Source organism: Panthera uncia, assembly GCF_023721935.1.
Source record: "Panthera uncia isolate 11264 chromosome E2 unlocalized genomic scaffold, Puncia_PCG_1.0 HiC_scaffold_19, whole genome shotgun sequence".
Taxonomy (NCBI): domain Eukaryota; kingdom Metazoa; phylum Chordata; class Mammalia; order Carnivora; family Felidae; genus Panthera; species Panthera uncia.
The window spans coordinates 28,336,610-28,359,335 of NW_026057588.1; the positions used below are offsets into that span (position 1 = coordinate 28,336,610).

A 22,726-nucleotide genomic window follows, 5' to 3' on the forward strand; every position below is an offset into this window, starting at 1 on the left:
CTTGACCTGAATTCTCTTCTATTTTCCCCAAACTTTTCTGTCTTCCTTTCATTCCCAAAATTGATATTTTATTCAGGTGGGACATAACATTTATCTCAAGAAAATTATTACAGAAATCAGAGAGAAAGGCAATAGGGAGAGGAGCCTTAAAAATCAGTGATAATAATTCCTCTAGGATGTGGAACCATTTCATGGAGCATTTGAGTGCAGCTGGATCATACAAGAAAATCACCACTGACTCAATCCTTCAGAAGGTGCAACGTAAAAAACAAGGAGTCCTACAGCATCAAACACACGCTTACTGTTGACTTTTCCCCTATGGATAGTGTTTTCCCAGAGACTCATATTCTTATTTATTCATAAAGACTAGGGCAGAAATCAAAAGATAAATAGTGGCTCTGGCCTTAGCCACCCACCTCTTGATAAGTACAAATTGCATTGAACTTCTCTTTCAGCTCGTGGATATTTGACATATATTTAAAGTAAATATCAGTCATATAGAACATCTGCATAATCTTGGAGAGGGTTATGGTCATGCAAATAATACCACTAGATTAGGGACTGGGGGGATAAAGGCAGTGTTAACTCTAGGTCTTAATTTGAAAGGCTAAATCTGTCACCTGTCACTCTAATTACACTAGTCCTCTGTCTTCCACGGGTTTCCTGATTATACATACATGTGTTGTGGCTTTCAGTGTAAGGGACAAAGCGTTTTAGAGAGGCAACAAAAGTGTTCTTGTCAATTATAGCGGCTATTAACACTAATTGTGCTTTAGAATTCTCACTAACAACAGCCTTAGAGACCCCAATTAATATACCACCCTTCATAGAGATACGATGGAACCTGAGGTGTTACTGACACCAGCCTAATAACTAGTCTGGTTGTGGTGTGAACTGGCTCAGAGTGAGAATTTTAAGTACCATGCCAGAAAAGAAATTAGCATTCTTTAGTCTCCTGTTGTAATGGAGGTATAAGGAGCTGGCCTACACTGCAGAACTGTGGTTGGAGGTACATAAAGCCCCTGAAAGGGGAGTGTTGAGTTCCAAACCTTTTGAAAAATGGAAGGACCTTACCAGTGTTGTCAATCTGGGTAAACTTGTCCGGTTGGGTTGAACAGAGCAGGGGGCTTCTCCTGGGTACATTCACCTTCATGGTCAAACACCAAACAGAAGGAGAGTTACAGGGACTTCCAAGGTCCAGCTTCTACTCATCTAGAAGATAAGACTTGTAGAGTATAGGCTTCTGGAAAAGAGGAAGGGAAGTATCTCTCCTTTTGTTCATAGAATCAAAAGCTTACCTTGGGGTGCGGTGGGGGTTATACTTGTAAATAGGTGGTTAGTGTTCACACACACACACACACACACACACACACACACACACACACTGTTCTTAGCCACTCGCTACAGAGTTATGGCCCAACTTAACAGGATTTTGTCTCCATTCCATTGGTAGAGCTCCTCTTTTCACACTTCTAAGAGGGCCAAGAGACTGTTCCAGATGGTAAAACAAATTCCCTTCATTTAACTTGAATTGATATCAAGATTTTTGCGCAATAGATTTGGGGAGAGAGGTGACTGAGTTAGGGGATCTACATGTCTTATTTCCAGATCCCTGTCCTTCGTTGGCTACAACCCTCTGCATCCTACTACACAGCATCTCCCTGCACAAACATGACAATTAGGAACTTGTCATAGGCATCCATTAATGCATACGTCCACACTCTTAACAGATAAGGTACCACTGATTTCTTCTCTTGGCAGTGACAAAGTGGAGTCTGGAGGTCCAGCCTAACACAGTTACTGCTCTCAATGGCATGGACCAGTTGTTTTAATGCTCTGTTCCACTGTTTTCCTCAGCTACCAAAAGTATCAAAAGAGGGTACTGTTACTTCCCCCAGTGCCCCCTAAAGATGCTATAGAGAAGAAAGGATATGAATGTCTTTGGAAGGGGGTAAAGGTGTTGTACAAAAATTGGTTGCTATAAATCAACTAAAGAAGGGTTTAAAACAAACAGTGGAGAAGAGGAGAGAAAAAGAAAGGGAAAGAAAGTACAAGCATATTCACCAATAGAACCACCCACCATCAGAGGAGCTCTTGGAAAATGTTGTCTATTCCATGGAATGTTGATAGGTGTTATGTAATAAAAATATTCCAGCAATCCCATCTTTGGGTCCCTGAAAGAGAAGCCCCTGACCTAGGTCTTAAGGAACAGAGGGCTACTCTGGCCCTCCCCAACCTGTGCCCTTTGGGATAAGGAATCCACAGGTCCAAGGAGACATGTCTACTCAGAACCCACATGGCTCCTCTAGTCTACACTCGTCATACCCAAACAGCCTCCATGCTCCCAGGGGAAGAAACTTGGATATGGATGTGCAGCTGGAGTGTCCACACATGTGTATTGGGGCTTCTTATAGCATGGGACCCAGGGGTGAAATGGAAGAGAGAATAGACCATGATCTGGGAGCCAACCTCTTCCAAAACAGAGGTCCAAGGTGTCCAAGAATTCTGAATTCAAACCTGGATTTCCAGGTAATTAGGAAGGTATATTTGCCAAGATAGGAAGATATAGCATATACCATATAATGTATTGTTAGCTTAATTTATAACTTTCAATATTTAGATGTTGGTATATAGACTTCCATTTATACTCTTTTAAGGTCCTGAAAATATTAGGATTGGGCCCAGATTCCAGGGTCAGTTAAGTTTGGGAAACACTGGGATAAATAGTTAAACAGACTTTTTTTAGTGTAGGATATCTCAGAGCCTTAAATATGCATCATGCATTATGTATATCTTGGAAGGGATTATACCATATTTCCTTCATTCCAAAATGCACATTTTTTCCCACATTTTAACATTTCTGAAATCAAAATGCATCTTACAGTTGTAGTCAGCCAGAAAACAGCTGTGCCCGAACATATGCATGAAAATTTGCAGAGTGGGTGTCAGGGGCTTGGAAGAAAATCCCAGAAACAATAGTGGAGCATGTTTTTAAGAAATGTTGCATCATCCAAACTCTTGATGACATAGAAGAAGATACAGAAGAGGATACTTTGTAAAATCACACAAGAGCCAATGACTTAGAGTCATCAAAATCACTCTTGGGTGTTAAAGAAGAAAATGTAAGCAAATTAAGTTGCTTAGGCTTCCTTCATGTTGAATTGGACTCTTCTGATCATTTGTTTAAAATACATATATTTACATAAATATTATAGAAGTCTTTCAATGGTTTCATGGTTTGGTTGGTAGCAGTTTGCCTTTCTTGGTTGAGCATAAAGTAATGGTATGTATTCATTTAACGACATTATAGATTCTATGAAATACAATAGTATGCAAAGTTTCCCAGATGCCTTTGAACAAGGAGACATGATTTTTCCTCTAAATCATTACATGAGATTCCTGTTTTCTGAAGCATGCTTTGAAAAGGCTGCATTAACTCATGGAACACTGAAATATAGGGGTTGCAGAGGCTTCAGAAGACCCAAATCCCTCATTTTCAAGACAAGAAAGGTGAGATACTAAAGGAGAAGTGACTTGCCTAAGTTTACATAGCACATACCTGGCAGGTATAGACAAGGGCCAACTATCCTGACTCCTGATAGAAAATTTTGATCCTTAAATGAATTGACTCTTCCTGGTGTTTACCAAGCTGGTTGTTTCTGTCCCAACCTCAGTTAGTGAATCAATATTGTGTTCTTTTGTGTCTTGGCAAATTCAAACTCTGTTTCTGATTTGTTTGTCAATAATCATTAAAAAAAAAAAAAAGATTGACAAAGAAAGAACATTCATCCAGAGGTCCATAATCCCACAGATTCAAGAAGCTCAATGAACCAGAAGTTGAATGAACTTAAAGAAAAACTGCACCAAAATGCCGTCATGAAATTTCTGAAAGCCAATGATTAAAAAAAAATCCCAAAAGCAGCCAAAGCAAAGGAATATAGGTAAGTTAAAAATAGACGAATAGGAAAAAGACATCGTACAAATGCTAATTATGTGGAAGCTGAAGGGACTTTACTAATATTAAACAAAGCAGACTTCAAAACATAGATACGACCCAGAATCTTCTAATGATATTTCTAACATTACAGATATTATAGTACCTAATATCTAATGACAAAAGGTAAATCGCTGAGAAGATATAACAATTCTAAATTATACCCAATAACAGAGCTTCAAAATGTATGAAGCAAAACCCAATAGACTAAAAAGGGAAATTGACAAATCCACAGTTGTGGTTGGAGACATCAACAATCCTCTCCTAGTAATTGATAGAGTACATAGGGAGAAAATCTGTTAGAGTACATCCAGAGGCACAACGATGTATGCATACAACTCTTTGCAGAAGCACAATCTGAATCTGGGCTTTGCCACTGAAGAGTAATGGCCTAGACTCCTGAGGTGATGTTCAGTCTAGGGTCCTGTCAGAGCGGAATGGGTGTCACATGCTTCTCAGCTTATGAAGACATTTAAACAATTCATGAGTCTTTGATCATGGGCACTCCATCTCTGGCCAAAGCATTAAGAAGGTAAGAGGAACCTGTACAGGGAGCTTGCTCTTGAATGACCAAAATGTGCATGGCTTCTTTCTTGGGGACAACAAACCTATTAGGATATGGAGAGCATAAAACATTCATACTCCCTTTTCTGTGTCATTTATCTCTGGAGAATCCTAAATGCATGCTAGATAATTTCCCATGAGGTTGATGGATAGTCATGGTCTCCAGTGAATCGTGCCTTCTTCTATCAATGCCCAGGTATAGATCATTCCAATGGGACTGTTGTCTTGGTCATGTGACTTCCTTTGGCCAATAGGATGGTCTGCGAACATGCCCTGGGCAGAGGCTCAAATGACATTTGCAAATTAAGGTTTACTCTGTCTTTCTCTTGCTGTTTTTAGAACTCAGCCACCATATAAAGAAGCCTAGACTAGGCTCACATAGACATGTGACCCCACTGACAGCCAAGCACCAATCACCAGAAATGTGAGTTAGGCCATCATAGATACCCAGCTCCAGTCAAGCAACCAGAAGTGACCCCAGATGAGACAAGCTCAAGTCCAGCCCAAATTGCTGACCTACAGAATTGTGTGCAATAAAGTGGTTGTTTTTAAGTTTTGGGGTGGTTCACTAGGCAGCAATCGATAACTTGTTATACTCCAAGCTCCAGCCAGCTCTGCTCCAAGAAAGGCAAGAGTAATGACCACTCCTCTGGTTACTCAAAGGAGAGACAGAAAATGTCCCATGATATTGCCTGGGACTTTGGGCTTAACCTCTTTTGACGCAGTCCCTTTCTCAGCCCAGCAAATCAATGTGAATAAAACACATGTGCTGAAAATCCCCTGATGCCCTTCTAGGCAGAACTTTTTGGTTAGGAAAAGAAAAAGAAACTTAATTTGAAGCTTTAATAACCTCCCAATTAGGTTGTTTCTGCTAGCATTAATATTTAATCATGACATTACTGTGACTATTTTAGAATTGAACTGAAATTAAGTATAAATGTTTGATCATAAATAATTTCATTATTAAAGATAATCTTTGTTATATATGTTTCTGTGCCTATCTTTTATTAAGTTTACTTTTCATGTTGACATTTTTAAGGGCATAATTGTATGTTTTCGTTCTTAGTAATATTGTTACCATATATTAATTATGGCATCATGCCAGGAACACTAGTAATGAAATAAGTTGGTTTTTCTACTTTAAGAGCCAGCAATAGGCTTTCTCTCCTACACAACTAACAAACAGACAATCAGCTTTGAGCTCTATGTTGATTCCCTGATTTACTGTCTCTCTCTCTTTATTTGTGCATAAGCACTATTGCTCTTGATTTATGGAAATATCAGTAAATGAGAGCGGGAGGGATGGTTATCTTTGTCCTTTCTTTCAGAGGTTTCTTGGAGGCCATATACAGCACCGAAGGAAGGCTGTGTGGTAGGCATTATAACACTCTCCCAAAGATGTCCACATTCTAATCCCCAGAACCCTTGAATATGTCACCTTACATGGCAAAAGAGACTGCAGGTGTGATTAAGGACCTAGAGATGGAGAAATAATCCTGGGTTTTCTGGATAGGCTCAATGTAATCACAAGGGTCCTTAAAAGTAGGAGAGAGAGGCAGAGGAGAAAGGGAAGTAGATATGACAATGCAAGCAGGGTTGGAGTAATATGCAAGAAGGACTCAACCCACCACTACAGACTTTCAGAGATGGAGGAAGGGGACACATATCAAGGGATGGGGGCAGCTTCTAGAAGCTGGAAAATGCAAGGAAATGGACTCTCCCCTAAAGTGTCCAAAAATGAATGCAGCCCTGCTTATACCTTGATTTTAGCCTAGTGAGACCCAGGTCAGACTTCAGAACTATGTGATAATAGATGGAGTGGGACAGGGTGGGGGGGTGTTGGTTGGTTTGTTAGTTGGGTTTTTAGTAGCACTAGTGTTTCTTAAACTATGCCTTAGCATGAGCACTGGGGCTTGCCCATGGTGCTCTTGATGTATAACCCCAGACATTCGGCCAATTCTTCGTGAGCAATGACACCAGAAAATTGACAGCTGATTAGATGTTGTACACAAGCTCATCATCTGTCATCTTCACGTGCCCAACAGCCACGGCCAGACACAGCATCTTTTTCATCTGGAATTTGATCATGGACTTCACTTCATCCACTTTGGCCATCATGTCCTCATTGTGGGTCAGCAAGGAAGGGAACTTGCCAGCCTTATTCGGGCCAGGGCCCAGGATTCGTGAGATCTGTTTAATAAGAGACTCTAAAGCCAAAAAGGCATCATACTTTTTGGCCAGTTTCTTGACTAATTTTTTATAGTCGTTGAGTTTCTTCGGTGCCTCAGTGTCTATGTGGGAAAAGTTCAGAGCCTTGGCCTCATCACGGTGCTGCTGGTCGCCCCAAATACGGTGAACCTGGAGTGGGGAGTGAACTTAAGCCTGATGGTGCCGAGAAGCATTTGTCCTCCTGAGGGTTGTAGCTCTTCAAGGTGATCTACATCTCCACCCCCTCCAAAAACTTTGGGTGCTCGCACTGGTTCCCGTGCAGGACTTCCGGCACGGCCTTGTGTAAGATGTCCTGCGAGACCGCTGCTCACGGTGCCGCTCGCTGCAATAACCGGAAAAAGAGCTCTATGCATGTTGTTTTAAGCCACTACGTTTGTCGTAATTTGGTACGGCAGCCACAGGAAACCGATACAGGTGGCATTCCCCGTGAGCACCTGGGTTGGATCCGGGCAGTCCCACTTACAGGCTGTAGCAGGAGGCAAGTTGTTCAACCTATATAAGCTTCCATTTTCTAGTCAATAAAATGAGGGCAATAGTGGTTATTTCATAAGGTTATTGGGATAATTAAATGAGGCAATTTGCATAAGCCTCTTTGCACTCTGTCTAGCTCATTTTAAACATTTGTTAAAGGTTAATTATTGTTGCCGTTATTAAGACCTGCTGCAACCGACTGTTATCGTTCACACTTAGTTGTAAAGGATCCCCCCGCCTGCCCATCAATGATGGAACTGCAGAGTCTTCCTGGAGGTGGTGTGCGCTCCTTCCCTCATCGTTAGGCTTGGTCTTGGGACTTCTTTGGCCAACGGACTGTGAGCAGACTCCAGCCAAGCCACTTCCAAGGGGAAGCTTTCAGAGCAGGTGCATAGTTTGGCCCTGCCTCTTATTCTTTCCTCATTGTGACAAGAAAGACATTTCCCAGAGAAGGGCCGCTTCTTCCACCTGAGTCCTGGCTGAGAAGACACGTGGCACAGAGCCACAGCACATGTAAAGTGAGATGTAAATGTTTATTGTTGTAAGTCATTGGGATTTGGGGGTTGTTTGTTTTCATAGTAAAGTTGACAAACCCACCTCCCGTAGACACTTAGAGAGTCTGCCATCTCACACACACATGCACACACACCTCCCTCCAGACTATCTGCAAGAGCTACACTTTGTCCACAGCTACTCTGACACTCACGTGGGCATTCTGTAATGCTAATGCTAGGACCCCAGAGGCCCTAACCAGAGCTAATCCAAGAACATATGGCCCCATGGCCCCATGTGGGCAAATAAAGGCTTTACCCAAGAAGTTTGGAATTGTGACCTAAAGGCAGCTAGAGAACTTTGCCTATGCCTATAAATAAGGGATTGGGGAAGAAGGAGAATCCCTAGAAATTACGGCCTGGTCATCTTGGATCTTGCAGCTGGAGAAGCAGAGAAGGCACATTTGCAGGGACAGAAGAGTAGAGATGCAAGAGAAGAACACATGGTGGCCTAAGTCCCTAGCGGTTTAGTAACTCCTGGAGTGGTTCACGCTGAGGCGCTTGGGCTCCATGGAATAAGCCAGTCTCCTCTCAATAAGTACCCCCTCCTACTTAAGAAAGCTCACGTTGGTTTCTTTAACCTTGAACCACAAGCATCTTGGCCAAGATGAAGTTCTAGGCATAAGTCTTACTCTTAGGAGGTAGCAAGGAAAAGGTTCCATCCATGAGAATCCCAAAAGCCCTGAGGGACCAATCTGCATGTAACAGAGGACACAACCTCCCCTCTTCCCTGTCTGACTGAGCCCCATCGGTGTAGAGCTCGTAACTCCCCACTTGTTGCAAACCTGAGCTCTTTTGGGCACATGAGTCAGAGAGGTAGAGGAAGATGGTTTAAGTACAATTCATTCACCATTAAACACATACGTTAGACTCTTACTCATTTCTAGACACCACGAAAATGGGAGAAGTACTAGGAAGATAGCCCCATCTTGCCATTTGTATGTAGCTTAGCAGAGGGTAAGAGGGTAGGAAAGAAGGTCAAAGAAAAGGTTCCAGGTGGGAGTTTGGGCTCCATCTCTGCCACTAACTAGCTCTGTGGTTTCAGTAGTCATTTTATCGCTCTAGCCTTCAACCTCCTATCTACAAAATAAGGGCCTAGATTAAATGATTTCTTCCAGGTTTTTCCATGATGCCTGGCCCATTGCCACTATAGCTAAGATCTGATAAGCAAAAAGTTGCCATTGTCCTTGGACTGTCAATAATTTCCACATAGGGTATGAGGCCAGCTTCATCAGAACCGTGCGGGGTACAGTCTAGAAATGAAGATTTTTCGAGCCTCAACTCCAGATTCCTATTCAGTGGGGCTAGGCATCACCCTGGTTAGTGCTGATTTTAACACATGGTCAAATTTGGGTACCACCTTTTCAGGCTATTATGGATTCTGCAGAAATGTCCCAGCTTTCCTTTAAGCACATAAACAATCAGCAGCGTGATAAATTGATAAGCTGTACATTAATTGTTAATACTTACATAGCAATTCTTACCCAGCCTGGCACTGTACTAAGTGCTTCATACATAGTATTAGCTCATTTAATCCTAACAACCCTGGGAGGTAAGTATGTCACTCTCTCCAGGACAATTTTAATTGTTTTATTCATCTATTCTTCCTCAATGCAGTTAAAGACTTTGATCAGGCCTTCCCTATAGGATAGTAACTCAAATAAATAATTAAAATGAAATAAAACACAAAAGGAGAAGAAGCCCTAATTTAAAAGCTAGCTTCTCTGTGAGCCTGCCTCATGCCCACACTCCTTCATGACCCCATGTCAGTATTCACCACACCTCCAGTAAAATGTGAGGAAAAATGGCAAAGAAATGAACTGTACTTCCCAGGGTGGGGTGATCTAATGCAACAGAGATTTAGTTGTGGGCTTATTCTGCCACGGACCCAGATGTCAGGAGAAATCTATGCATCAGAAAAGGTAGAAGCAAGGGACCCAGTTGGATGACCTTGAAATTTTATGATCAGATGTGATATCCGACATTTATACTCTGGATACATTAATAACATGCAATATTGAGGAAATGAGAAAAGGAGTGGGGACATAAGCCACTGAGGATTTTATTGGATCTAGGGAGGGTTCTATCTCAAGGAGGAATGATAACAAGGGACAGTAATTTAAACAAGGCATTTAGTTATCTCACATATTTAAGTTTGGAGCTAAGTGTTCCTGTGTTGGTTCAGCATTGCATCATGGATCCTTATTACTTTCTTTTTTCCATTCTTTTACTCTACATTCCTACAAAGTAGAGATTCAGCCTCCAGCATATAAGCTCATGATTACAAGATGGCTGCCATAACCCTGAGTATTATATCCTAACACTACAGCATCCAAAGCAGGACAGGAGAGAATAAGCCCTTTCGTTATACATCTCTCTCTGTTGCCACACAGGAAAACTTCTTCCAGAAAGAACATTCCCCTTAAACCTCTTTGGTCAGAACTGAGTCACTTGGCCACTTGTAAGGTTTGAATTGTGCCTCCCCAAAATTTATGCATTTAAGTCCTAACCTCCAATACCTCAGAGTCTGACCTCATTTGAAGATAAGGTCTTTACAGAGGTAATCAAATTAAAGCGAAGTCTTGGAGCACCTGGGTGGCTCAGTTGGTTGAGCATCTGACTCTTGACTTCAGCTCAGGTCATGATCTCACAGTTCATGGGATCAAGCTCCTTGTTGGGCTCTGTGCTGAAAGCCGGGAGACTGCTTGGGATTCTCTCTCTCTCTCTCTCTCTCTCTCTCTCTCTCTCCCCCTTTCTCTCTACCCCTCCCCCACTCTCTCTCTCAAAATAAATAAATAAACATTTATTTTTTAAGGAGTGAAGTCTTTAAGGTGGGTCTTAGCCACCAGTGAAATTTGGACACGGAGGGCAGGTGATGTGAAGACACGGGGAGAAGGAAGACAGCCATCTACAAGGCAGGGAGAGGAGTCTGGAACAAATCATTCCCTTACAGCCCTCAGAAGGAAGCAGCCCTGCTGACACCTTGATCTTGGACTGCCAGCCTCCAGAACTAGAAAACAAATTCCTGTGGTTTAAGCCCCCCCTGCCCACCCAGTTTTTGTACTTTGTTACAGCAGGCGTAGCTAACGAATACAGCCACCTCTACCTGACTTCAGGAGATGCCATGAACGTGAATACATAATCAGCCTCTGTTGTGTGAGGCAGACCTGTGAGCATACAATAGAGAGGAGAATGTCTGTTGGCCGGGCAACCAATGGCGACAGTCCCATCTTTGTTTGCAAGTCCCATAAACAGATTCCGACTAACTTAGCCAGAATAGGGAAGCCTTAGGTTATGAGGACGGGGTTAGGGTTAGGGAGGTAGGAAGGCTAGAGAACCAAGCTCAGAAAAATGTAGAAAGCAGGGTGGGACTGGGGGTCTGGAGAGCAGGAATGACATAACTTTCTCATACTTCCCCCACTCCGATGAATGTGCTCCTAATACATTTTCTGCCCTTAAAATCCCAATGAATCTGAGTCCCAGGAGAGCAGGGACCTAGCTTGTGACAAAAGTAGAAGAGAGAATGCTAACCTGATTTAAGTATAACAAAGCAAGCCCATACTTGGCTGGAGACAGGTAATTTACCAAAAGGAAATGATGGAATTACTTCTTAAAGAAAATTAGGAATAGAGGCTGGGAGGCAAGAGAAATTAAATTTCCACTACACAGGTGGAAGGGCAATGGGTACAGAAATTGGAGACAAACAGGGCTTCCTTATAACCAACCTAACTCCAACCTGGGAACGGGTCCACAGGGCCAAGCCCCAAGTTACATTTAAGCTGCCCATACTTTCCGTTCTAAAACCCTCACCCCCAGAGCATGATCATTAATTACCCAGTATCCATTCCAGGTTCATTTTCCAGTCTCTTCTTCTAGGTCCTCCCTACGTATTCCCTTTGGATCGTAAGCCCTCAAAGGACGAAATTAAGAAGGAAACACAAAAGCAAATGGTTTAAATTCACCAGGATCACTCACTTTCTTCAAATCCAGTACCGTTGTCCATGCAAATAACAAAGACAAAAAAATCACTTGAGTCTGTATCGACAAAGCACCAAAAACATTCAGTCGATTAGATCAAGTTGGCAAACAGCCTGTCACTCAGGTTGAGGGAGGGGAGAATCTGGCAAATTAGATGTTTGACTGAATTGACGGGCTGTCTTGGTCAAAATACATCCTTTTTATTAAATGTTGAGAGATCATAGTATATCAGAAAGAAAATCTGCAAAAGCCACTTTTCATCTGTGTAAACATTAAAATCAAGGTGGCATATTGGAAATCTCTAAATAACACTTTGTCTATCTAAGAGGGTGTAATTCTTTGGGTCAGAATAAATTAGGGAAGAAAGCCTCCTTTTCAAGTAGAAAAGGCTTGAGAGACTAAATTACCTGAAGACAGTGTGTCGTCTATATCAATATGATTTCTTACCACCTCTACCATTTCACACTGCTTGCATGGTGACAGTTCCATATACTGAGGGAGCACCATGCTGTTTTCTATTTATTATCTTATTTAATCTGACCAGTAATTCCATAAGGTAAGGACTGCTATCTTCATTGCAGAAAGAGGAAAACCGTGGCTTATGTGGTGTAAGTAGCTTCCCCAACTTTACACAGATATTAAATTTCAGAGAGGAGACTTGAATTTATGTCTGATTTCAAAGCCCTTGGTTTTAACCACCATGTTGGTGGCTGCCTTCTGAGAGTATTCAACTATTTCTTCCTAGCCACACTGCTGACATCTTTTTCCCTGGGCTGACTCAAGAATTCTAGAACATTCTTTTCTAATTGTTCTGGGTCAAAGACTATCTCTTTTTGTTAGCTCCCATAAATGCAAAAACTCCAAAGTCCTGGCTGCAAAATCCCTTAATCCAACTTGCCCTCGCCTTCCACAGAGGCTCAAGACCAAGGACTTCAGTAGGGTCTATCCTGCCCCCGTCAGTACTCTTTCCCATATGCAATGTGCGTTTACCTCTTCTGCAGCTCAGTCTGTTCTTGGAGAAAACTTTCACACAATAGTATCTATACAGTAGTTATCTACTGCCTCACCAGGGGGCTGCTTCTATGAGCACAGTGGTAAGATTTTCATTGCATTGCCATTGACTTTTGTCTTATATTTATGGCCATGTCTTCAATTTCTCCTTTAATTTAGAGAACAAGAGCTGCTTGAAAGTCACCAAGCCTTGTTTCAGATTCTGTGTCTCCCTCTCTCTCTGACCCTCCCCCGTTCATGCTCTGTCTCTCTCTGTCTCAAAAATAAATAAACGTTAAAAAAAAATTAAAAAAAAAAAAAAAGAAAGTCACCAAGGCTGGCCACTCAGCAGACTGTCTCCTGCCATTTCTTGATCGCTTCTCTTTTATTCATCCCAACTTCAATTTGTGCAATATGACCAAAGCCCAAAGGGAATCAGGGGACATGAAGAAATGGTTTCTACTTGACCCTTCCCTTCAGGGACAATAGCTCAAGGGGGATGTAGAACGCTTTACTATACGTGAACTTCTTTAAATTCTTTGCCTGAAGGCGTATGACAGAAATGAGTAAGAAGGAAGAGCGACCTTCCCGCAATCCATTTTAGGAAGGCACGAAATTATTTTGAACAACCACTTCAACAGCCTGAATCAATTCCTTTAAATTCTAGAATGCTCTTTTTCTATACTTATCTCTTAGACGAGCATTATATATAATTGAGGTGAGCTCCAGGACCAGACCCAGAAGTAAAACAAAAACAAAAACAAAAAAGGAAGATATCTTCACAAGAGTGGCCAAATTTCTTGCCTTTAATTTCACCCATCTCCACTCTTACAACTTAAAAGAATATTTTGTATGTTCTGTAATTCTCTCTCCCCCTTCCCAAATTTATATCTGCTTACCAGGATAGAGGGCAGTGGTGAAGTAAAACGTGTCCACAGAATCATCTGTCCCGAAAGCTATCCCCAGGTGCCCCCTCCACACAGCACTCCCTCCTCTGAGCTTATGTTCTAGTGACAGGAGGCAGATAATAGGTAAGCAAGATCCTTTCAAATGGTGTTCCGTGCTATAAAGAAAATAAATTTCCAGCGCTGGAGATCTGGACCACTCATGTTGCTGCTCCGCCCAACTACATGGCTAGGGCATCCTGGTGCTGCATTCCTAGAACGTGCTTGGTTAAAGAAGACCCACAGTATGGTAACTCGCAGGTAAGAATAGTAGCTGATGTGCCAGGCACAATAAGTTCTTTTCAGGTATTAGTTCAAACAATAATCCTCTTCGATGTGTATAATGATTACCCTCATTTTACAAATGGGAAAAGTGAGGCACAGGGGGGTTTAGTAACTCGCCAGAGGATACACCGCCAGGAAGGGACAAAACTGAGATTCAAGACTAGGGACGCTAATTGGAGAGCTGGCTCTTTTCCCCCACTCGGCTACACGAGTTCTCAGTTAGTTGCTGGCAGAATCTGTCTGAAGGGGTCTACATCACCCTTATCCCCTGGCCAGGTTCCAGTATTACCAAAGAGAAAAACCAAGCCTTGCCAAGGGCTATATTCTTTGCCAGTAAGTAGCTAGGACTGTCAGAGTGTCTGCAGCATTAAGAAAACGCCATGCCTGAATCTATGTGCCAGACCTTTTACACAGAGAAAATATGGACATTTTCTTTTAATAATGCTACAGAGAAATAATGAAATGGTACCATTACAAAAACATAATTAGGTCTTCAAAAAAAAAAATCTCCACTGGAGTCCTATAAAAAGACCACAGGTGTTCGTCATTATTTTTTATTTAGCAGACAGTTCTAGCCATTGTTTGTTTTTTCCCCCATTTATTAAGTTCTGGTATTTTAAGATGATTTGTGTATAATAATAACAATAATTTCCTGTTTGCCTGTCAGTTGTGAGCCGCTTTAATTACAGATATTCATTTTCACGAGTTAACTTGGTAAACACGTTCATTTGTTACGTTGCCTGTTCATTAAATCAGTTAGCACAGCTAGTAACTACGTTAAGTATCTCGCTGTCGGGTTTCAGCAATGGATCTTCATCGGTTTCCAATACTATTTCTCACAGAGACAGACACAGACTTCCTGAGAGTCCCTTCCTCTTGGTTGGTAGATACTAAGTTTCTTATCTCTACGTGAGAGAGGTGTGTTGGGTCCCATGGAGGCGTCCACTTGAGGTTTTGTGTATCACAGTTAAATCGTTAGAGTGCAGTACTACGTAACCAGAGGCAAGATATGGGATGAAGGAGGATGGAGCCCCCCACTACCGCCCACGATGAAGAAGGATCCGAACTCCAAACACATGTTTGGAGCATGCCTGATCACAACCCTCCCCTTGGACGGCTCCCCCACCACCAGCCCAGCTGACGGAGAGGGCCATAACAGCCCCAAGCCACACAGGAGCTTGTTGTTAGGAAAGGCACGAAGAGATCAATGAAACAGGCACTCCTTAGCAACGAGAGAGCAATGCAAGCAGAAAGGAAAAAGCAGACGGAGAGGTCACCAGAAGATGTAGCAGTTCCCAGGGAAGCCCAGCTATTCACTTCTTTGAGACTTCTGTACATCTGTACTTCTGTACAATAATAAAGCAGTTACTTAGCTGATTTACTGGGTGTCTGTTACTTATAACCAAATGCCGTCTGATCAATACATCCTTTGTCATCGTGACTGGAATAATGGTGCTTCCATAAAGATCCATTTGGTACACTCCAATTTTTCTAGGAAGGAGCCATGGATACCAGTACCTAGGTCATCAGTCACCTGCTGATTGGATGCTTCATTCAAAATTTTCCTCTAAGCAAGGGGGGGGACTACTGTCATGTTGACAGGCCAAATCAAGATTAAGGAGGAAATAAAAGATCATAGGCTACTCCCAGTAGCTGAATCATGAGCCTCAAGAGGAAGTAGGTCATCTGGGGTGTGAGTCAGGATGGAGGAACTTTTGTCAAGTGCTCGAGAGTAAATATTCAAAACAGAATAAAAGGTCCATGAGTTGACCATGGTTACTCTGCTTTGTTTCTTTTGTGGCCTTGCTGAGATTTCCAAAAAGAGAAAAATCTGTGGATTGTAGCTGGACAAGCAATAATGAGAAACTGAATGAGAAAAAGGTTTGATGTAAGTATGGTGGCAACTAGGGAAGATGACATTTAGTCACGCTGAGCTTAACATGGGTCATCTAGGTGGAAGTGTCAAACCCTGAGAGGCACCATTAATCACCCTAGGGCATAAGCCACCACACTTAATAAATCCAAACCAATCTGGTAAGCCCTGAAACTAGTCCCATACTATTTTCTCCATGATACATGACAGTGCTCTACATTTCTTTCCCTAGTTTGCAATTTCAATCCTTCCTTGCTTTGCTCACCTATCTGCTCATCACATGCCCATCTTCTGGTTTCTCTTATGGGTCTTCCCAGTTATCCCTGCATTCTCCTTTTTTTCAGAGAGAAATCCCTAGGTCAGTGCTGGACACACATGATGGAATTGAGGAGAGAGCTGAGGGTGTCACGCTCTCTCCCAGAGGCAAGAATGCAACACCACCTAAACCACAGGGTCATGGGGATGTAGGGTAGACAAAGAAGGAACTTTTGCAGCAAGATCCCCAAATGAGGTGGATGATGGTAGGGCCTGGTGATTATACGAAGTTATGGTCTTAGAAGAGAAAGAAACTTGAAAGTGAGGAGAAATGTTCAGGTAGAGCAGAGGAGTCATAAGGGTCTCCCTTTAGAGACCTTCATTCTCCCTGTAAAGTATGCTGGGAGTATGGGGCTCAGAGATAGAATTACAGGCATGAACTGAGTGGTAAATATTTGGAGAAGGCAATGCCTATGTATGTATGAGACTTGCTTTCAGAGGAAATAGTCATTTGCGTCCTGAAGCTCCATAGGTTTTGCCTAACATGCATCCATTCCCCCTCATCTGATAAAAACCAGCACCTGGTTTTGATTTGGAACCTTCAATGGATACAATTTTATTGGGACTGTCAATCAAAGTGACCCACCCTCCCCCGCCTGACGCATTGGCAGTTGTCCCGAGCTAGACCAATCAGAGGCCCTTCACTGGAATCTGAATCACGAGTGCAGCAGTCAATCCTGAACGCTCTTGGGACTGATTCTGATGGTGGCTCCCAGAAGAGACTGCCTCTTAATTTCTGCTCTCCAAAGGCAAGGAACAACATGAGGCTAGCCTTTTCAAAGTTCTGGTTCTTCAAGTCTTCCTTTATTTTTATAAACCACTCTATATCCTTCCAAGATGTTCCTTTGTTTGTTTGTTTTTTAATTTTTTGCTTAAATTTGTCAGAACCAGGTTCTGTTGCTTATAATTTAAAAACCCCAACCAAGGCAGAAGTAGGATTACCAGAGTTGAATAAAAAGTAAGACATCACAGGGGCACCTGGGCGGCTCAGTCGGTTGAGCGTCCAACTTCAGTTTAGGTCATGATCTCACAGCCCCGCATCAGGCTCTGTGCTGATAGCTCATAGCCTGCAGCCTGCTTTGGATTCTGTGTCTCCCTCTCTCTCTCTACCCCTCCCTTGCACGTGCTCTGTCTCTCTTTCTGTCTCTCAAAAATGAATAAACATTAAAAAATTATTTTTAATAAAAATATTTAAAAAGTAATACATGGCAGAAAGAATTGAGAATTCCAAAATCAGGGTTTGGTTCCCAGCATTGCCACTACTGCTAAGACACTGGGCAGGTTTGAGTAAGTCCCTTAAGCTCACCAAGCTTCATTTGTCACATCTGTAGCAGAGGTTGTACCAGAGCCTATGTAGAAATAGTTTTTCCCACATCTCAAGTACTTTAAATAGTCCTTAGTCCTTATTCTCTGCCATCCACTAGTACTGGCTTCACCCATTGGGTTGAAAAGACTTTAAGCCAAGGCAAGAACAGGGGCATCTGGGTGGTTCAGTTGGTTAAGCGTCTGACTTCTGCTCAGGTCACAATCTTGCAGTTTGTGAATTCGAGCCCCACATTGGGTTCTGTGCTGACAGTGCGGGGCCTGTTTGGGATTCTCTCTCTCTCTCTTTGCCCCTTCCCCATTCACACTCTCTGTCTAAAAATAAATAAACAAACCTTAAAAAAAAGAGAGAGAGTGAACAGAAACATTCCATTTCATCCCATAGCCTTCTTTCAAAAGAATCCCAAAGCCCATGTGATAAGTCAATTTTGTTAAGCAATATAAATTGGCTCTGATTTGATTTTATTTTTTCATTGTCATTTAGCACCTGCTAAGTGCCTCTTACACCGATTTTAATTTCTTCTGGAGCTAAAAAAAGGGAGTCAAGACATGATCTCTCAAGAAGCTTGAAATGCCACTGAGTAGGTAAACCTGAAATCCCTAGAGACTATTTCCAGGAGGGCTATAATCACATAACCAGCACCCAGCAGGTGTCAGGTCTAAAGGAGGTGCTTAATAAATATTTGTTGATTGAATGAGGGATAATACACATGTACATGCGGTTATACAGACTATAACCTTAAAAATCCAAATGGTGAAAAGTAGATGAATATTTATTTGGCAACTACTCCGAATTTCTAATACGTAGAAGATTAACATAGGTTTCAATTCTGAAGCTGTTGCTCAAATGAATCCATTGAAGGGTGATTATTTGCATTTCAAAAAAAGAATATTCCTAACCTAAGCAAAATGACTTACAGAGTCAAGTATGTTTAAAAATAGATTTTTCTTTGTGTGAAAGGATAAGATCATTTCTATAGTAAGTGAGGGGTAAACCTAAATTGGACAGGCCAAAGCAGAACTCCGCCCAGAAGCTTTGCTCTGTCCCTTAGATGCCAGTGTAATAGAATTTGACATGAAGCAGCATTAAGCAAATGAAATTGTTAAAGCCTCCAGCCCCTCTCCGGGCCTGTCAACACTTAGAGGTCTGGGTAACACAGGGGACTCTTGTTTCAAGAGGCAAAGCTCCCCCTGAAGATTACAATCCATTAGGGAGTAACGAGAGCCTTCTGGCACGGCCAAGTGGACGAGACTTGGGAAAACCTGAGCAGTGAATGCAGTAAAATTAAGATGCGATGGGGGTGAACTACCGTGGCAGCAAGCGTAACCTTCTTGGTGTCTTTAGCAGTGTTAATGGATCTACTTATGGCACAGATGGTGGTTTTCAGAAAAGTCATTTTTTCTCTAACAAATTCATGACTAAACTAAAAAGGCCACTATCAACTTCATTATGCTTTCCAATTGACTTGCTTTAAGGGTTATTCTTTTATTATAGCTCTTAAGCTCCCATTTCTTTTTTAAAGTACTTCTTTTAATACCAATTTTCACAGCACTAAGAAATTTAACACTCTTCAGTGGTTATGTTATTGGCAAGTAACTGGTGCAGGCTGAAGAGAAGCATGAAAAGATAGTGCTGTCGGACAGGTCATTTATGTCCTCCACCACCACTTAGGGACCCACATCCTAGGGGGCAACCACCAGATGAGAGACAGTGGGTGCCATACCTCCTCGGGGAAAACTCTCCCTACAACATGAGGGTCATGGCATCCGGCATATTCCACATTACTCGGTTTCAAACATGATTCTACTACAGGCCTCTCCTCGAACTGTACCCAGTTAGCTTTTTCAAGTGACCGGCCGATCTAATTTGGGGTTGATTGCGCAAACAGATCCGTAAGCATTTTACAAACACCCTCGTGAATAACTGTAAACACAAAGATAAAACAAAGTTTGGATAACGTGGGATCAGCCAGAGTTCTGTGTTTTGAGCCAACCAACCAATTTTACTTTATTTTTTTCAAAGCGAGATTGATTTGGAGGGAGACCAGATTTCATAGGAATGAAGATATGTATTGTACTATTATTTGTAAGAGTAAAAATTGGAATGGGTTTCCCGGAAGCAGAGAAATAATTAAATACATTGGCTCAGAGATTCAAAGGGATATGAGGAAGAATATGCAGAAATGAGGAACATCATTATAATGCTAAGAGAAAACCTGACAGAAAATATCTATACACAAGACCGTACAACTATATAGAACACCTGATATATAGGAAAAGTACTAGTAAATACACTAAGATGCCACCAAGGAGTTGTTCTCTGGCGGTGGAATTGCTTGGATGGGCTTGCACACTTTGATTTTTCCATTTTCCAATCTTATTTACATTGTGTCTATTTAAATTCATAATGATGAAATTTTAATAGTGCATCTCATTGAACGCTCCCTCCCACATGATTTGGAGCTGTTTATCACCTTACACTGAGAAATCGCATTTAGCATCAACACTGCTCAAAGTAAGGGTCACGTACTCCAACCTTTCCACCTCACAGGTGGATAAACTGAGGTTCAGAAGTCCCTAACCTGAGACCAAAGACACTCATTCTTTGGGCTTCCTCATCTCTCAACCAGATTCCCCCTTTCCAGGCAAATCCTTGCTCACGGTAGAAATCTGCAAAACCCAAAGGAAAAAAAATGAAAATCTAGACTTCACTTCATCAGGCATGGTCAAATTCTGTCACTATGTTTTGCCATTTGCTTCCCAAAGAATCTCAAACTCAGCTGCTGGACCAGCTTCAAGGAGACAGTGTTTCATAATTCTTAATTTCTGGGAGAACTACCGTGGCCTCCGAAGCCCTTTTATTTTGAGGCCCACTCCTGGGTATCAGGGTGGCGTGATGGTGTGTGACCACTGGTATCCCTGTTTGGCTGAGAAAACTCTGGAATCTGCCTTTGCCGTATCTCACCGTGACATGGCCTGTGCCGTGTACAGACATTCCAGGCATATGGGAGAACACAGGGCAGCCAGCATTATCTGGAAAACAAGGCCTTGAGTGAAGCAGTCTAAATCTTTTGCTTGCTTAAACTCCTCCTATCCTGTGGGAGGAAAAACACGTTGGGATATCTGAGGGAAATTAAAGCTCTTTTCAGTGAAAGGTTGACTTTTTTTCGAGAAAGTTTTCTTCCCTCTTTTTCCTCAGAGACATTTCCCCTTTGGAAATGGAGAGCAATTATTTTTTATTCAACTTGTCTTTAATTTTTATCTCATGTGAAGAAAGAACAGTGATCACTCACAAAGAGGTTTTAATGACAGTAAAATGGTTTTGTGATTGATCATTTCATATCGCGCATTCCCCCCGGAGCGCCCACAGACCACCAGCATGGGAGAGCCTCTTCAGTGCGAGCCAGGGGCAGCCCTCAAGGGCTTGGCATACGGGGGGTATTCCTTGAACAAAAACACAGGGAAAAAAGGGGGCACAATTAGAGGCACCTTTAGAAATAGGGAGAAATAAAGACTCGGAATGTCAAATATTTGAGCACTTTTGAATGTACTTTAAACTTTTAAGCTCTCCTGTCATGTCTCATATCCTGATTTTTAATGAGGAACACTGCAGATAGAGAGATACAAAAAGAAAAAAAAAACTCTGAATGAACAATCAGGAGAGTCCTTAAAAATCAGAGACATTTAAAAGAAGTTACAGATATCTATAATTCAACCTTTCAGTTAACACAATGTTGAACTACAAGAAGAAAACTGCTCTTTGTCTCAGCGTGCAAAGTTTCTTACTAAGTAGGACAAACGTAATATTTATCTCACTTCAGTTTTGATTTCCCAGCACGGTTTTCTCTGTAGCAGCGTCTGAGATAGAATAGAACATCAGGTACCCTCTTGGAAGGTTTTCCTTTCCTTCCATGGACTTCCAGCTTGGCATGGGGGTCAACTACAGACCCAAAGACAGAGGGAACTGACTCTTGCTGTATCACTAATTATGACTGATTTAGAAATACATACATACTCTTTGAATCAAAAGAAGATAGCTAGCCCCAAAGAAGCTATGAAAAACTAACTCTCCTTCACTATCTATGGCCCAACTGCATAACCGAAAGGTTGATTCACAGAAAAACAATCACCCATTTTTCCAACCCACAATCGCTAAACTAGAGCTCCAACCTTGTCTTTGTCACTTTCTCTCTCCCCATCCATTCCTAGACATCAAAAACCAACATAGAAAACGGCATGGCAGATGTCTTCACAAGAATAGTATCAGAAACAGGTATGGAGAACAAAGAGAGCTGGAAGCCATGTAGGGCGTTAGGGAGAGGGTAATTTTCACTTGATACACTACTCAAAATATTGAAAATGATCTGTGACTCTTGAAGTTTTTACAGCAAACTGCAACATAATTTGTAAAACAGAAAAAATAGTATATAGGCCAGTATATAAAAATTCATAACACATACATGCAAGCACACGTATGTATGTACATTAATAGGCATGCACACGCACACACCCGCACACACACACACACACACACATAAATGCACCTCTTCCTACCAAATCTTTATCACAATGAAGGTAAGGGCAAAGTCTCAGATACGGAAGCATGAGATACGATGTCAGATTCTTAGGAAATACAAAAGCTGAAAGAAATAGCACAAGCATCAGTCAGGCTCCCTACTTGGAGATGATTTGAAACATTCCTCTAAACTGAACCGATAAAAATTAAATCCTGGGTAGTGTTGGGGGATTTCAGTACTTAGCATTAAATAATCGTTTAATTATTTAACAATAATTTGGCTACCTCAACGATCCCAAAAGTGACAAACTAATCTTAATGATTAGCTTTCCATTTGGCTCCACTTCCTCACCTTAGGACAGGAATGTGATTATGACAGTTCTTGAAAGACTACAATAAAGAGAAGACATTAAAATAGCTCAGATGGTCTGCCTCGAACATACTCTAAGGCTAAGAGGAAGTTAAATGGATCTATTACACAGCCGAAGCGGCTAATTTGAGAGGGGTTGGGGAAGAGTCCTGTTCAATGCACCCCTTTACCTCTACAGTAGTGACATTTTTCTACATGACCTAAACAGACTCTCAGGCTTAGGGAAATCAGTCTTCCTCAGATCTCATCTTGCAGGTAAACATCTAGAGAAAGGCAAGCTAGTGTATATTCCCAGGTAGTATGGAGTCTCAAATGCCCGATAT

The 22,726-nt window shown here is 41.9% G+C and overlaps 1 pseudogene; it reads right to left on the minus strand.

Annotated features, from left to right (window-relative positions):
• Positions 1–6,518: 6,518 nt before the first annotated feature.
• Positions 6,519–12,294, minus strand: LOC125915399 (60S ribosomal protein L10a-like; annotated as a pseudogene).
• Between the last annotated feature and the right edge of the window lie 10,432 nt (positions 12,295–22,726).